General features: G+C 38.2%; 1 protein-coding gene across 4 annotated transcripts in view; it reads left to right on the forward strand.

Annotated features, from left to right (window-relative positions):
• The first annotated feature begins 906 nt into the window (after nucleotides 1-906).
• Nucleotides 907-16,125, forward strand: part of LOC106055257 (monocarboxylate transporter 2-like) — a 58,548-nt gene continuing 43,329 nt past the window's right edge. For 2 of the 4 annotated variants that reach the window (XM_056009479.1, XM_056009480.1), the window contains exons 1-2: nucleotides 940-1,234; nucleotides 4,127-4,366. The gene's annotated coding sequence lies outside the window, so the exon portion shown is untranslated. The other 2 variants (XM_056009477.1, XM_056009476.1) reach the window with 2 other exon arrangements.

Genomic DNA, 16,125 nt, shown 5'->3' on the forward strand with positions numbered 1-16,125 from the left:
CCACTCTTTATTTAAAATCACTTTGAATATTAAAATGAAAGCCCCATAGATTCATGCGGATCTAGCAAAATATAAGTACTAAAGGAGATCAAATCCGCTCCATTTTTCATATATTGTACAGCAGAGTGATCATTGTCGAAGTTGTGGTTGATCAACAAATTATGTAAGACGTTCTACGCCAATAAATAATTGTGCAAAGTTTCAACTTTCGAGAATGGGTATGGGACATATAATATCCACAGTCTTTTTTATAAGACAGACAGAGTGAGTTGAAAAAAGCTTTGTAAAAAAAATGTACAATATTTGCATTGGAATATCTTTTGGTAAATGTACTGATACATTTATACTTTTCGATTTTTTATGTTGCACATTAATTTGTCTTATAAATACAGACGTTACTTCAAAAAAGATGATTACGTCCTATGCGTCATGCATCTAGTCATCAATGTTAACCAAGGACTTAAATTCTGACAAGTCACAGGTTTTCCTGGCACCCATCTCATGCTCTAATAACACTATGGATAATGGGGGTATTGGACCAAATAAGTTATTCTTGAACCCGGGTCCACGGGAACCTTGCTACACCACTGCCCAGGGCTGACCTGCTATATGAGTATACATTTTACTTTGAAAAGTAATGGGTGGGCTAGGAGGAAAAAAGCAATTCATGGGGTAAAATATAGCTGTACAAAGTGTACATTATGTACCAAGTACATCTGAGAATAACACATTTCCAAGCAACTGTTTGGCCCTAGATTTAATACACTTTATCGTTTGACCACTCACTCAGCAGTATACAAATAATAACTGCCAGCAGCATCGCGCGAGACATCAAGGCGAGTTTTTGATTCCAACCACAGCAGCCTCTCTCGCGTGCACTCTCATCTCTCTTGTCACGGACGACGCGGTCTAAATTTAGATTGCAAGGTAGGTGAAAGAGAAATGATGAGAGAAAGGGAAGGGGGGAGAAGTGGTTGTATCAGCTGATAGGAACAGCTGACTTGATTACGTCGAATGTTGTCGTCTGCTAGGCATTGAGTGTCAGGATTCAAAGAGTTTCCTTTATTATTATTGGTAAATCGTAACAGTTTCCGATGCAGGCAGTGTACGCTAGCCAAGTGTGTATCCTGTCTGCTGTGTACATTTCGTATTGAAGGATTGTAGTGTATAATTATTGTGTTAATGTGTGTTCAGTTTGCTGTAGTAAAGCCAACAGCTGAGCCTTCAGGCAACGGTCGGTGACCTCATTTTCATTTTCTCGGTTGCTTTGTTTTCATTTAGTCTAGAAAATTATAGCATGATTAGTATATCTACATCTTGACTACATGTAGGACTGCATCTCGCCCTTTATTTTACCCTTTGTTTACTTCGTAAACTAGAAAGAATGATATTGATCTATATCTACTCATTTTGACGTAGAACTATTAGATTTCTAGATCTAGATCTATATATCTAGTTCTAAAATCTAAATCAATCCTTTACTTTTAGTCTTAGATCTTAGGTGTAGACTAGAGTGACACGCCAATAAGTCGATTAATATAACCTAGATATAATAATAAGGCTTGTCTTCGAGTCCAAAGATTAATGAGGAATGCAATATTCCAGTTGATACGCAGCCCCAGCTGTGACATACATATTTTGCCACACCACGGCAAGCTTAACCATTGTCCACCCCGGTGGTCAATTAGGATTTTTTTTTCAAAGTCATTTATGCATGGATCTATGATGTCGGCATGTACAAATTAAATCATAATTAACTCTGTTAAACGTATGCCTAAAATAAAAAATAATATGTGCATTTGAGTCCATTTTCGGCACTATTTCTGACCTACAACTATAATCTATATCCGTGTAGATCTAGATTCTAGATCTAAATTGTAATCACATGTGTTGAAACTTTTGTTTCCTGTAGTGCATTTGCAAGTCACATACTAGATGCTCTATTAGAAAATCTACTTATCTACAAGTACTGTAGATATTGTTCTACTTATAATGTAAAGCAGTATTAAGCTTTTTTTTAAACTTTATTATGACAATTTGTAATAAATTAATAAAATTCGGCTGGACCCTGGTGGTTTGTTCTTGCATTTTATATTTTAAGAACTTTTACAATTGAGCACTCAACTATCACAGTCCTGGGCAATGTAACTCCACAAACTTCGGCACCCTCATATATTTCCCTAATGCACATTCTTGCTTTGTAGAGCTGGGTAAACACTGGGTCAAGTCCTGATTAAAAAATCTGAATGGGTAGAATTCGAACTCGTTACCTTTGGTCTTGAATGGACATCAACATTTAGCACTTCACGAGAGGACCCAAAATTAAATATTGCAATATTTCCTCTTTCTTTCTAAATCACATTTTATTTATTTTTATTTGATGTTTTTACATTGGTATTAAAAATTTAGTTTACATTAACAATTTTAGGCCCACAACACTTTTGTAGATGGAGTTACAAATTGAGGCGGAGAAGAAGAACTATTTCACTAAAGCTAAAAATTAGACTAAGGCCTATTTTTAGTAAAGGAATTGACACTATAATTTGAGTGTGTTCTTATTTGATAAAACCACTAGGACTTCGGACTGCACTTTTTTTTTTTTTGTTCGACATGGTTGATAATTTTTATGTATTCATCTGCTTACACAAGTCGTGAATTATTAGAAGAATAAGAAAGAAAAGCAACACCTATGGCATTTATGTAATCTACTTATTGTTGCTGCGGTAAAAACTTTTAGTTTATGGGTTAAAGATTCGTTTATTTATTAAAGGTATAATATCATTGGCGTAGCTAGTGATTTGGGGGCTTGAGCTCTTTAGGGGCCCCCTGCATTTTGACATTCGACATTATTGCATGAGACATTGACGTAATATTTAATGTAAAAACAAATTTCGGACACTCATTTAGGCCCCCCCCCCAGTAGGATTTTCAAATTCGGACCCCCTCCATAGCTACGCCACTGTATAATATATTGCAAGATGTTTCTTATATAATGGGAATCCAATGGCATAAGATCGTATTATTAAAAAGTATAAGATAAGATATTATAGAAATACTGTATTTAATAATAATAATAATAATGGTAATCTTTATTGTCCATATGGAAATTTGTCTTACAATTTGTGCATTACACCAAACAAAAACTATAAGAAACCAAAGTGTACATTTAAAAAGGGGGCATGGTGGCCAAGCAATGAACTGTGAGGTCACGAGTTCTCATCCCTATAAAGACAAGGGCTTTGAATTCCCGGAATTTTAAGACGCCCTTGTAAAAGTTGTGAAATGTTTTACACGTTTGTGATGTTCCTTCAGAGTTTGAAGATAATATAATCTAATTCGTAGTCCAAACCTCCTGCAGGACTACGGGGGATGGCAGCGGCCAGGGTATAGAGCGCTGATCATCGAGAAGACCGAACGACTGTCCAGCGCGCATACCGCACGACAAGGCAGCCATCCAAACTCTAATGCAGTGTTCCCAAACTGCGTACCTCGGAACCCTAGAGGCCTGAATAGATGTTTCACGAACTACTGGAATAACTGACTAGTAGGCCATCACGTGAATTAATATCTCAAAAAAAAAAAATAAGCAAAGTGTTCCGTTAAATACTAAGAATGTGAGAAGTGTTCCGTTACGGAAAAAGTTTGGAAAACACTGCTCTAATGCTCTTTTGGTTGGTCGTTGTGCTGGTCAAATGACACCCTAGTTAACCATAGAACATAGAAACAGATTAGCTTTACTGCCTTTACATCATCTGCTCCCATAGATCGCTCTTTTTGTACCTATAAAAAACAAAACAGGATCCAGAGATAGATAATTACTAGATCTAGTAGGTCTATACGTCAAAACAAATGGATCGAAAGCTTATCGATCAGAAAGAGAGTGGTGTATTTTTTTTTTTAAATAGGCCCTATTTTAAACAGTAATAATGTTGAGAGGACAAATTCGGGATTTTCCCCCTGTCACACACATTCATCTACACGCGCACACGCTTACACACACAAAACGCACAAGTCTATTATATCTCCGTGCTTAGACTAGATCTAAGTGTTTAACGTTACACACTCTTATGACTTATAATTCCATGTGTGTACATCTCTGATCTTCCTTCTGACTGTATCCTCCTAGGCCCGTGTAGTGTACTCTCTGTGACTGGCCTACACTCTGCTGTGTATGTCGACAGACGCATCAGAAAGTTCTGACAATCGCTGGAACATATCGTGTGTTTCACTCGCATGTTGGACTACAAGGACAAGCAGCTTTGATATTAAATTGAAAAGTGCAGTGATGCAGAACTAACCGCTTTGAAGAGAAAGAAAATAAAAAGAAGAAATATCATTTTGAGTCTCTTTTGTTCAGTCTGTTTGGGTAAGTTACATAGAACTAGTACTATATATATATATATATATATATCCTATATATATATATATATATATATATATATATATATATATATATATATATATATATATATATATATATATATTGCATGTTATCTTATGGGGTAAGGATCTGACCTTAAATATTATTCAATGTAAGTTAAATGCTCTGAGATTCCTCAAAAACAAAAAATTCTTGCATGTTTAATCTTGTGAGTAACGCTATAAAATTCAAAGCTTTCACCACCAATTTTACTTTATCAATATTTCAAATAAATAAAGTAAATAAACACAGCATCTTTGCTTCTAAAATTGACGCATACAAATTCATTATGTCCTGATTGTCGCAGGAATAAAAAAAAAGTTTGCATTTTAGAAAACTGACCCCCCCCCCCCCCCCATCACCCTTTCCATTTTTTTTTGAAGGCCTTGACTCTATTGATTCGGAGCCTTACGACTTCGTTCGTTTGTGCACCAATTGGCAACTTTTGAACTTTGTATGATGTCTGTCTTGTGTTGTGCTTTCTTGGAAATATAATTGTTAAGACGTAGGTTTAAACAATACAAAAAATATGATCTCAACGATTCCCAAGTCGCCGCTATCACTCTGATTGCAGACTTCTCGTCGAAGCACAATCCAGTGGTAATGAGTCAATAATCCCAATACTCCTAATTGAATTCACACACATGTATCCACAAACACAAAAAGAGAACAATCCTCAATCCAGAAAATCCAAAAACTAGTGTCCCGTAATTTAATTTTTGTATATAGTAAAAGGGAAATAAATATTACAGTCTTGAGATAGATGGTCTGTAAATGTGCAGTTCTTTCTCATATATAAGCTTTGTGTTTAAAAGTATTATTTATATTTTGTTGTTGTTTTTTTTTTTGCTTTCTCTCTTTGTACAAAGCTTGAATCAACTCAGGTACAAAGTTTGTACACGTTATTTCTTTCACAGCCATTCTTATTGAAATTGTGTATAATTATTTCTTGTACCTGACGAAACAATGTTCAATAACAGAAACACATAACCAATTAGTGAAATAGCTATTGGTAATTAATTAATTTTGTTTGATATCGAACAAGGTTGTATCTTACAGATTACAGGCGTACAAGTCCCTTTTATACTTTTTTTTTGTAGAGAATTAAATGGTCGCTTAAAAGTTTGAAACTAACAATAGATAACTATAAAACCTATTTTCATAAGTACTTCGCTGGCACAGTGGTTGGCATTAGAAGGCTTGAACCCTCACGTTCAAATTTAAGTCGTACAGCGTTGTTTTTTTTTATAAATGCATTTAAATAGCGATGACGGCAACTTTCAGACAAATACACCCTACCCCCCCCCCCTCCTTTATTTTTTTCCCAACTGGTCAAGACAAGTGATAGAATCATAGCGTATTGAGAAAGCTAAAAACATGAAATTGCGCTAAACAAAAACAATTGATAAAAATATTTATAATCTATTGTTAGTCTAGGTCTGTTACAAATTTAATAATATGACTGATCCAAACTAATTTATACAATTACACTTTCTATAAACTTTAAAAAAAAAGTATTTTAAAATGTTTTCTTGTTTTAAATTCAGTTTATATCTTAATTACAATAACATTCCTCGTAAAGGCACATTCCTCGTTCCATATGCTAGGACCAATTTGCAAAAATGCTATTTCTTCCCTAGCGCTATTAGAGCATGGAATGGGTTGCCTGAGCTAGCCAGGAAAAAAAGTGATTTGGCAGAATGTAAGTCATTGGTTAATATGCATGACTAAATGCATGACGCGTAGGACGTAATCATCTTCTGTTTTGAAGTAACGTCTGTATTTTATAAGATAAGATAAGATAACACACACGATGAACACGTCAACTGTGACTGTGCAACAGGGTTAAGCTGTTCAAGAATTTAAGAAAATAAAATGAGAAATTGGGTATTAATTTTATGTTTATATTTTCTGTATTTCTAATTTTTTATGACGCTGTTGTGTTCTAAAAAAAAAAACAACTCTGATCCAAAACATTTTGGTTGATGTACCCAATTAAACAAACGATTTACTGTTTACACAGTTCAACACTGGAGTCTTCGGCTAGCCAGATAATCGACACAAAATCGATGTCTGTATTGATTCTGTCAATAAAAAAATAATAAATATCTACTTGTCCACTCTTGTAGGCCATGGGACGATGCCCATGAGGACACTTCCTCTAGTCACCATGTTTCTTTTCATTTGTTTAACGACATTGCCATGTCATTGCCCCCCCTCCCCCCCCTCATGTCATTGCTTCGACTTATGTCATTGGCATAAATCCTAGAAATTGTTGTTTTTTTTTTAAATTTATAAATAACCATGTCAGTCTACATTCTCCACCCCAGACTATTAGAATAGTAGTGCAGATATCATGGATGATGAAATTAGTGGAATGCGAACCTTTCATGGATCCTTTTGTCGTATGTCTTTGTCCTACTAGTGATGCAATGTTCATGTTTGTGTACGTGCGTCTGTGTGTGTTTGTGTGTCTGTTCCAGTTGGTAGGACCGGAAGATGAAATGGCACATTCAGGCAAGGTCAAGGTCTTGACTCTTACCATAAAATTAGTACAAGGGAGACGAAGTGGAGTTACATTGGCTGTGGCAACAATCTGAATGATTAAATTGGACAAATAGATTGAGTGCTGGGACAAGTCCCCAAAAACCCTTGGAGTCAGGGAGCACACGAGGCGCCCTGACTATGCCTCCCTGCGGTGGACGCTTCCTGGCCTGAACAACTTATTATAGCTTAGTGCTGGACTGACCACTGTCCGGTTGGTTCATATTTCGCACGGTTGAGGCCAAACGTCAACTCACGGTGCCCCCACTGAGGCCTGAGGGTAGGTAGAGGAAACCGTGTCTCATTTTCTTTTCGACTGCCGCAGACTTGCTAACCTCCGTCTCGACAGCTCTGAGAAACCAAAAGTTCTCGACCTTGTATGGTTGTGACAGGTGGGGAAATGTGACGTGTGTTTGGCGCGTTTTATGTCTAGGGGATGATTATTTTTGAAAGCAATCACACCCCCACTTATCAGCATATGAATCGGGAGCAGGCACGCAACGAGACAAAGCAATGAAAGATAGATACAAAAGTTAAAATAAAGGATATTTATTTACATAAATATACATATAATAATAAAAAGGGGGAGGGTTTGCATCTATCTCTAGTATATTCTATGTTTAATCATCACTCTTGCACATAATAAGAGAGTATGTCACTTTGTCCTCTGACTTAGCTGGTTGTCCTGTTGATGTCGCAGCTGGCTGTGTCCTGGCTTGAGGTTCTGCAGCTGGAGGTGGCGCTCTAGCGGATAGAGGGACGCCGGCGATATAGTTCTTGTGGAGTCTCAGTCCCAAGTTCTAGTATCTGTAGTGGGCACAGTATGGCGGGTGGCCGGATACCGTGGGCACAAGGTTACTGCGGGCAGAGCTGATCTGCCGTGGGCAGCGTGGTTGACAGGATATGTCCAGTGAGTTGCAGAGGGTTGGCGTAGCTATGACGTCTCACACAGATCTGGTCTATAGGGACGTCGCACCTAATAGCTTGACAGGTGGGCTGTCGAATAGGCGGGCAATGCCGATAGCGCCAAGTAGTAGAGTTGAGTAGATCTCAGTAGGCAAATGCAGCGCTGAATAGCACTAAGCACAACTGCAGGTAAATAGATCGTTGATCCAATAACTAGGCAATAGGTGATTCTTGATAGCAACTAGGCAAGTGCAGCGCTGATTAGCACTAAGCACAACTGCCGGTAAATAGATCGTTGATCCAATAACTAGGCAATAGGTGATAGGCAAATAGGCAGACACCGGAGGGAGGCTGCGGATAAATAAAGACAAGTTAGGACATGTCTCTTATGCATCTTATCGATGCCCTCGACTGAGGTGCATTCGTCAGATTGGTAAAATTGCTTTAGAGCATAAAGGGGAGATGATGACAAATGGGATTTGGAAAATAGATGGCAGATAGTAGCAATATAGAAATGTACATAAAAGGGGAAATAATAATATAAGAATGTACATAGAAGGGGACATAATAATCTCAAATAAACAACACAGGTGGATAGAGAAAAGAGGGGGGGGGGAAGTGAAATGGGCGGTGGTCAGTGACCCAGATGGTTTGTTTACATATGACCGTGGGTCGAGAACAATGGAGCGTGCTTGAATGTCCCTTCAAGCGGCGCAACTCTCATTAGAGTAAAATGAGTAAAGGGGAGATAATTCATATATCTTCTCTAAACGCAGTATCAGTGCCTAGTAAAATTATCACGGTTGTCAGCCGAGATAAAGGAAATAAAATAAGATGTACAAATATATACATGGTTGCCTCAACGATCAATTGAGCAACGTAGCATTAATAGATTAATGCAATACATAAATAAATATATAGGACATGTCTATGTTTTCTACTTACGCCAGTGAGAAATACACAATGCACTAATTAAATATAAATGAACTAAGCAAAATACACATGATAGTATCCAATGAGAATATTCACAAAGTAATTAAGATGGAACTTGTGATTAAGTTCGGCTTACCACCAGGTATTCCTCTAGGAGAAAGAATGTATGAAGTAGTCCAGACTCGATAGCTCAGCTCGTATGAGAATGAAAGAGGGTCTGGCCCGATTTAATTTACTTTATATATGCCTGGGAAATGTGGGACACAGGAAATGTCCTAGGCTAAGAATTAGCTTACACGTGGGTGAAGTCCGACAAGAGTCACACCTTGGAGTACCACGCGGTGTATTGACCCGTGTAATCTCTTAGATCAAAGAGAGACGTGGGGGGAAGAGTGACCTACATTCCACCCAAGGGGGGGGGGTGTCAATCGCGGCGGACATCCGCGGATGAGATCAAAGAGTCTGAGCGTATCTTTGCCCCGGTCAAGGGAAGATAAATGAAAGGACTGGCCTAATTTTCTCCAAGGTGGTGTCCACTGCGGCTGTCAGACATCCTGTCGGTAAGATCACAGAGAATCGTGGGAGAGAGGGGGGAGGGAAGAAAGAAAGACTGACTCGCATTCCCCTCAAGGTGGTGTCAACCGCGACCGTCAGTCGGACATCCGGCGGATAAGACAAAAGAGATAGTGTGATTATCTTTCCCCGATCAAGGGCAGATAAATGACAGGACGCGCCTTAGCTATCTCCAATGTGGTCAACTAAGTCTAGCCTGGAGAGGAAAAGGTGGGGCGGGTGGAGAATTTAGGGGTAGGATGGGGAAATAATTAAAATAAAATAAATAAATAATGAAAAATAATAATTAATGCTGTGATAATTTAGAGTGACTCTGACAGCGAGTTTTTGACTTGTCACAATGGTGACATTACGCACAACAGCAGTATTTCTGTCTAGAGCTTTTGCAAGACAGGATTAGAGAAGCATGTTCTCACTCCAATGGAGTTTGATGATGATAATGACTTCCCAGAAATTCGCTGTTTGAACATGTCTCAAAATTTTCTGAAAATGTTTAATTGATATTAGATCTGATGTGGTCAGAGAAAAGTGCCGCAATTCTTAGCGATGATATTAATCTAAGCATTGTTCATCTAAAACAGGGGATGGCCAATCATTCTCTCCCTGTGAGCAATCAACATATACAGACGCAAAAAAAAAATATTTGCAGTGGAACAGATCTTCTACTGCTTTTGTTATACAATATGAGCTTGAGTTTCGAGGAACTGGACAGCAGTACGTCACAGTCCGCATATAGTCAAAGTTTTGTTCCTCATTGATCTAAGAAATGGTTTGAAATGGAAGTCGCTAATAAAATTATGTATAAAGGATCATACCAGTCTTTGTCTTTCTTGCTCAGCTGTAGCGTATAGGCAGATATTACTTAATGTAATGAAACAACCTATTGCTGTCTATTTAAAATCTCTTCAACTAAGTGATTTAAAAAGTTGAAATGAACTTTCTCTTTGATAATTTGTTTTTAAAATGCGATTCTTTAAAGTAAGGAAGTTAAAAAAATCATCTTTCTCTCTCTTCCACATCCCCGCCTCTGTCTTGTTCTCTTTAATATTACTCTCTGGCTTCCTTCTTCTACAAAGCAAACATGTACTCATGTCAAACTTCTCCACCTCTCATGGATCCGATGTCATTATTAAAATATTGACTCCCCTAGAATCTCTACCAAGATCTTATTAATGTAGTCTTGTGTGGAAGGTTAATTTTAGTCTAGCTACATAGGCGGATTCACAGAGAGACTTCAGCTATCAGGAATTTAGTAACTTGTATTAAAAGTTTTGGATCTTAAATGTGGATGGTGATTACGTGTAAATATGTAGAGCTCACACCTCTAGATATATCTAAAATGTTTTATGTTATGGTCATCATGCTACCACAATATCTATCTATCTATCGATCGATCGATCTATCTGTCTGTCTTTCGGTCGGTCGGTCTGTCTGTCCGTGCCATTTTATCTTCAACAAAATACTCTTTTCTTCTCACACACTAAACGACTACGACACTCATACCAAATCAACACAATACCCAAACGTCACATCCTATAAAGACAATTAATTGAAAAGGTTTTTATGTTAAAAATACTATAGCAGTAATATTATCAGATGGGACTATAGTTGAAAACATATCCTGTTGTTTAAAGACGTATCCGATTTCCTTGAAAATTTCCGCCAGTAGGGCTGGAAAGACCAGAAGTTTCATTAAACGTATTGTTGTTGATTTTTGTTAGCTCTGAACTGTGCCCTCTGTCCTTTAAATGTGGTATCTGTCTTGTTGACCACTTCTTAGTTGACTTACTCGTAAGTAACGTTTGATTTCCGACTTTGTTTTTTTTTAAGTAGCTAAAGTGTCAAGTAGTAAAGCCGTTGGTATTTAGTCATGCATATTAACCAATGACCTAAATTCTGCTAAGTCCACAAGCTTCTTATGCTTCAACTTTGTTGGGAAAAGGGAACGCCGCTGGTTGTTTGCACCACTCGACATATTAATTATTATTATTATAGCTTTTATATAGCGCTACTTTCATGCTTATAGCATGCTCAGAGCGCTTTGGTCCAATCTCATTTGTGGACCAGTGGGGGGGAGGGGGTATTTAGGAGTTGGTTTTCTGTGCTTCCTTTAGGCGCTCAGTAAACGCAACTCTGCCCGAGTCGGGTGTCTAACCTCGAGCCCCCTTCTAGGTAGCCAAGACAAGCCAAGTTCAAGCGCACTTGGCCTCTCGACTGATTACATAATCAGATGAACTTTGAACTTTGCATCACACTCCCACAAGCCTCACTTATAATGAGACTTTTTTATGCATTTTAAAACGTAAGCATGTTGGCTTTTTTTTTGTGGGGGGGGGGGGAGGGGAGGGGGGCGCGGTGGCTGCGTGGTTAAATGCTTGCCTTCCGAACCTAGGGTCCTTGGCTTGAATCTCGGTGAAAACTGAAATATTGAATTTCGTGATTTTTAGGGCGCCCCTGAGTCCACCCAACTCTAATGTTTAACTGACTTTACTTGGGGAAAGTAAAGGCAGTTGGTCATTGTGCTGGCCACATAACACCCTGCTCGTAAATCGTTGGTCAAAAAAACAGATGTATTAAGAAGAGAGAGAGAAGACAGTAATTGAGGGAATATCCGAGTTGAAGATGTCTTGATTTCTTGCCAGAAGAATGTCGAGGTATTTCATTTGAAATTATATTAAACTTTTTAAGAAAATATTTAAATCTCATTTCTATACATTTGGGTGCGTGGTGGTCGAATGGTAGGGCGCTTTTCTTTTGAACCTAGGGCTCTCGGGTTCAAATCCCGCTGGAGACTGGATTTTTGAATTCGTGATTTTTCGGAAGCCCATGATTTCACCCGATTCTAATGGTTTCCTGACGTTTTGTTAGGTAGTGAATGTTGCTAGCTGTGCTGGCCAAGTGACAGCCTTGTGAATCGTCGTCAGTCTTAGAAACAGATTAATCACCTGCCTCATAGATCGTATGATCTGAAAGAGTTACCATCTATATACCTAGTTTTTTTATTTATTAATAACTTATCTTCTGCTTTATTTAGTATAATCAATTCATCTACATCTTCTGTCCCGTTCAGACTGTTATAATTTGGATTTATAGTTTTCTCTTATTTCCATTTCCCTGGACTGAACATTATCTTCTTTGCTTATATTGCCAATCATTGCTTTAGACTACCACACAAACACTCTCTACTACCTTGCCAGGCTTGGGCATTCCATCCTGTCACCTCTATCAGACGGTCAATGCTGTTTTTCATGTCGTCACACTAGGTTTTTCAATGCGCAGCTCTCGTTCACAGATCGATATAGTATTCCTCAACATTTCCCTGAGCTCAGCACAAATGTCACAGCTAACCAAAAAAAATGTCATTGTCTCATAAAGTGACTTGGTAAACGTTTGAACTCAGTGAGTTGAGTTTGGTTAAGCTCCATGCATCGTGACTTTCTAGTCCGTAAAGCGTAAAGGTTTCTTAAAATCTTTTTTTTTTAAAGGGAATTGAATCGATTTGATAGAAGAATTGATTTTTTTTTTTCATTTGACTGGTTTGAAAAGTCTCTGAGACTTAATCATGCAAGTTTGTATGATTTTGAAATGCAATTTATGTTGCTATTGAAGTATATTTTTCTTTAGCATTAGTGATTGGGCATTGCATGTCTAGTAAGGTACTAATTTATGTTCTCTCGAACCCATTGAAGGCCTCTCTTTCTCTTTCTCTCTTTTCATTCTCTATTCCACACTCTCTCTTTCTCGACTGTTTCACTCTATTACTTCCTTCTCTACTTTCTCTCACTCCATTCTCTCTCCCTCTTAAATGCTTTTCCTTCCTTTTCTATCCGTCTCTCCTTTCTTCTCTTACTCAACTCTTTCATATCTCAATCATTCTCTATCAATTTTTTTCTTCTTTCTTTCACCCACTCACTCTATCTCTCTTCTTTTTAGCCCTCATTCTCTATCCTCTTCCCCCCCCTTCTGTCTCTCAATTATTTCTCTCTAATTCTTTCTCTCTCTCCCTCTTTTTATCTTCTTTCTCCTAACTCTTCTCTTTCGCTTGTTTCTCTTCTCCTTTCTAATTCATTCTCGAGATTTTCAAGCTAAAAACATATCCGATGACATCATCGAAAATTGCGCTGCTCATTATTAAAAAGCCCCAAGCCTGCTCAACCGTTCGAGATCACGCTCAATTAGAGCAGACGAATCCCGCTGAAACAGGAAATCTCGCGTGTAGTTGCGTGATCTTGAACATAATCATTTGAAATTCTTTACAAAATGAAAAAGTTTTGGTTGTTTTTTTTTAAAGAGAAAAACAAAACAAAAGAGGGCCCGGGGAATGAATCAGTGCCTCAATCGATAAGTGTGCAGAGAAAGGCAATTACTAACACTACTTTTACGTAGATCTTTTTCTTTGTAAGCATAGTTTTATAAACGTTAAAAAATATGACCAGCACTCACTGTTACTATTCTATCAAAAATATTTTGTTTCTTACCATGACCTATATAATTAGAGCATTTTGAAAATATGTATGCATGTATGCAAATTTCTGTACACGAATCATTTATATACTGTGTGGCCATTTCCGCTTAGAAAGCATATAATCAGTGTCATTCTGTGAGACTTTCAGGATAATATACACTGTTGTATTTAGGGTTCAATCCTTGGCGTATTGTTCAGCATCATCACATGAAATTGATACGGCATCAAGTTTATTTTCTCGATCACCTTTCGGTCACCTTCTGTATCCTGATGTGTACATGGAACAACTTTTTTTAAAAAGCATTAAACATCAGCATAAACACTTACAAGTTTCACGTAAAGTCACACTACCTCTGTTCACCTGTACCGCCAGGTGTAGTTTACCTGAGTCTGCCAGACTGCGTGCTACTATCTGGAAAGATTACAGGGAACTTTCTCACAAGACTTGACATGTTTTTTAAGTGTGACTCAAATCCTGTTGCTCAATACCAGGGTTAAATGTTTGACAGTAGTGTCTCGAATCGTTCAATCGTTCAGCAATCGTTTCATGTATAGACTTCAGAGTGTCTCAATGAATAAAAAAAAAAGTAAAGTTCCACTTTCAGACCTTGTGGTCTAGAGGGCAAATGATCTGTTTCTGTGTTCTACGGTTTACGTGGGTGTCATGTGGCCAATTAATGTCAGGTACCCATTAGAGCTGAGTGGACTCAGAGGCATCTAAAGATCCCAAAATTAAAAATCACAGTCTTCTCACCCGGGACCCCCGGTTCGGAAACCATTCACTTTACCGCTCAGCCACCGCGCCTCCAATGAGTGAATAGCATGTTATGTTTGTGGTCGTACATTTGTTGAACACATTGATGTCAGCGCAGTTTTTATTTTACACTTGTGTGATAAATTAGCAATATTCTTGCCTGGTCGAGTGGTATGCGCTAAGGATGTCATCACGGTGGTCCCGAGATTGAACCCTGCTCACCGCCCAGTTCCTGTCATGCAGGAAGTTTGAACTAAGACGTGATTATCTTCATCCCTGAAGGAACTTAAGATTGTTTCCAAGTCAAGCCATTACTCTAATAAATGACATTGCTTTTTTTGTGCCACAGCCATATTTATACCTACATACTCTTGTTTCCGACGACATAGTCTGGCAGCCCTGTCTTTGTTTTTTTTATTTCTGCTTTGTAAGATGTAGAACTTTCTTTTGACATTAAACTACATCATGTTGTTTCATATTCAAATATATAATTGCATTATAATGTACATAAACTATTAGTATACACTAAGGGATAGAAATCATGCTTAAAACGAAAGGGCTTAGTAAATGGATACTTTATTTTTTGTCTGAACGACTCAGTCTTTGTATCTGTATCGATTCCCAGTGATTCCCCAAACGTTTTACTTAACGGAACACTTCGCACATTCTGAGTATTTATCGGAACACTTTGCTTATTTTTTTTTAGAGAGATTATTCGCGCAGTGGCCTACTAGTAATTTATTACAGTGGTTGTTGGAAAACCTCTTTAGGCCTCGTGGAACACTAGTGTTCCGCGGAACACAGTCTGGGAATCACTGCCTTAAAGTAAATTCCATCAGCGTACTTGGTTCAAAACACTTGAAATGTAGTGGCATAGATCTTTTCCACATACTAAGGTCTAGGAGCGTGAACTGAAGGCCAGGCCTGTTATTGATCTCGGCATTGACCTTACGCCGTACTGGCAGGAGACAGACACGTGTGTCGCTGATAGTGAAAGTTGGCTGGCGAGGTCATAGTTCGTTGAATAGACATGCAGATACATAGTCTCTTTCTCGTTTTCTCAGTGGCGCATCTATACAAAATAGTTTTCAAAAATGTATATAGATGAAAAAGTGGGTGGGGAAATTATTCTTCAGGACTTAACATTTTTGTGTGCTAAAATAGCTGATTATTCTTAAGCTCGTTCAGAGAGTATTAGAGTGTACAGCTAAACAACGATTGTAGGCCTAATAATTAAATAGTGTAAAGCAAAACAAAGATAGTAGGCTTAATAGAAAAGTTCCCCTTTAAAACATTGTGGTCTATAGGGCAGATGATGTAAAGGTCATCTGTTTCTGTGGCCTATGGTTAACGAGGGTGTCATGTGGCCAGCACAAAGACCAACCTCCTTTACTTTTCCCAACTAATGTCAGGTACCCATTAGAGCTGGGTGGACTCAGAGGCTCCCTAAGATCCCGAAATTAAAAATCCCAGTCTTCTCCAGGATTTGAATCCGGGACCCTCGGTTCGGAAGCCAAGCGCTTTACCGCT

This window comes from Biomphalaria glabrata, chromosome 14, assembly GCF_947242115.1.
Source record: "Biomphalaria glabrata chromosome 14, xgBioGlab47.1, whole genome shotgun sequence".
Taxonomy (NCBI): Eukaryota; Metazoa; Mollusca; class Gastropoda; family Planorbidae; genus Biomphalaria; species Biomphalaria glabrata.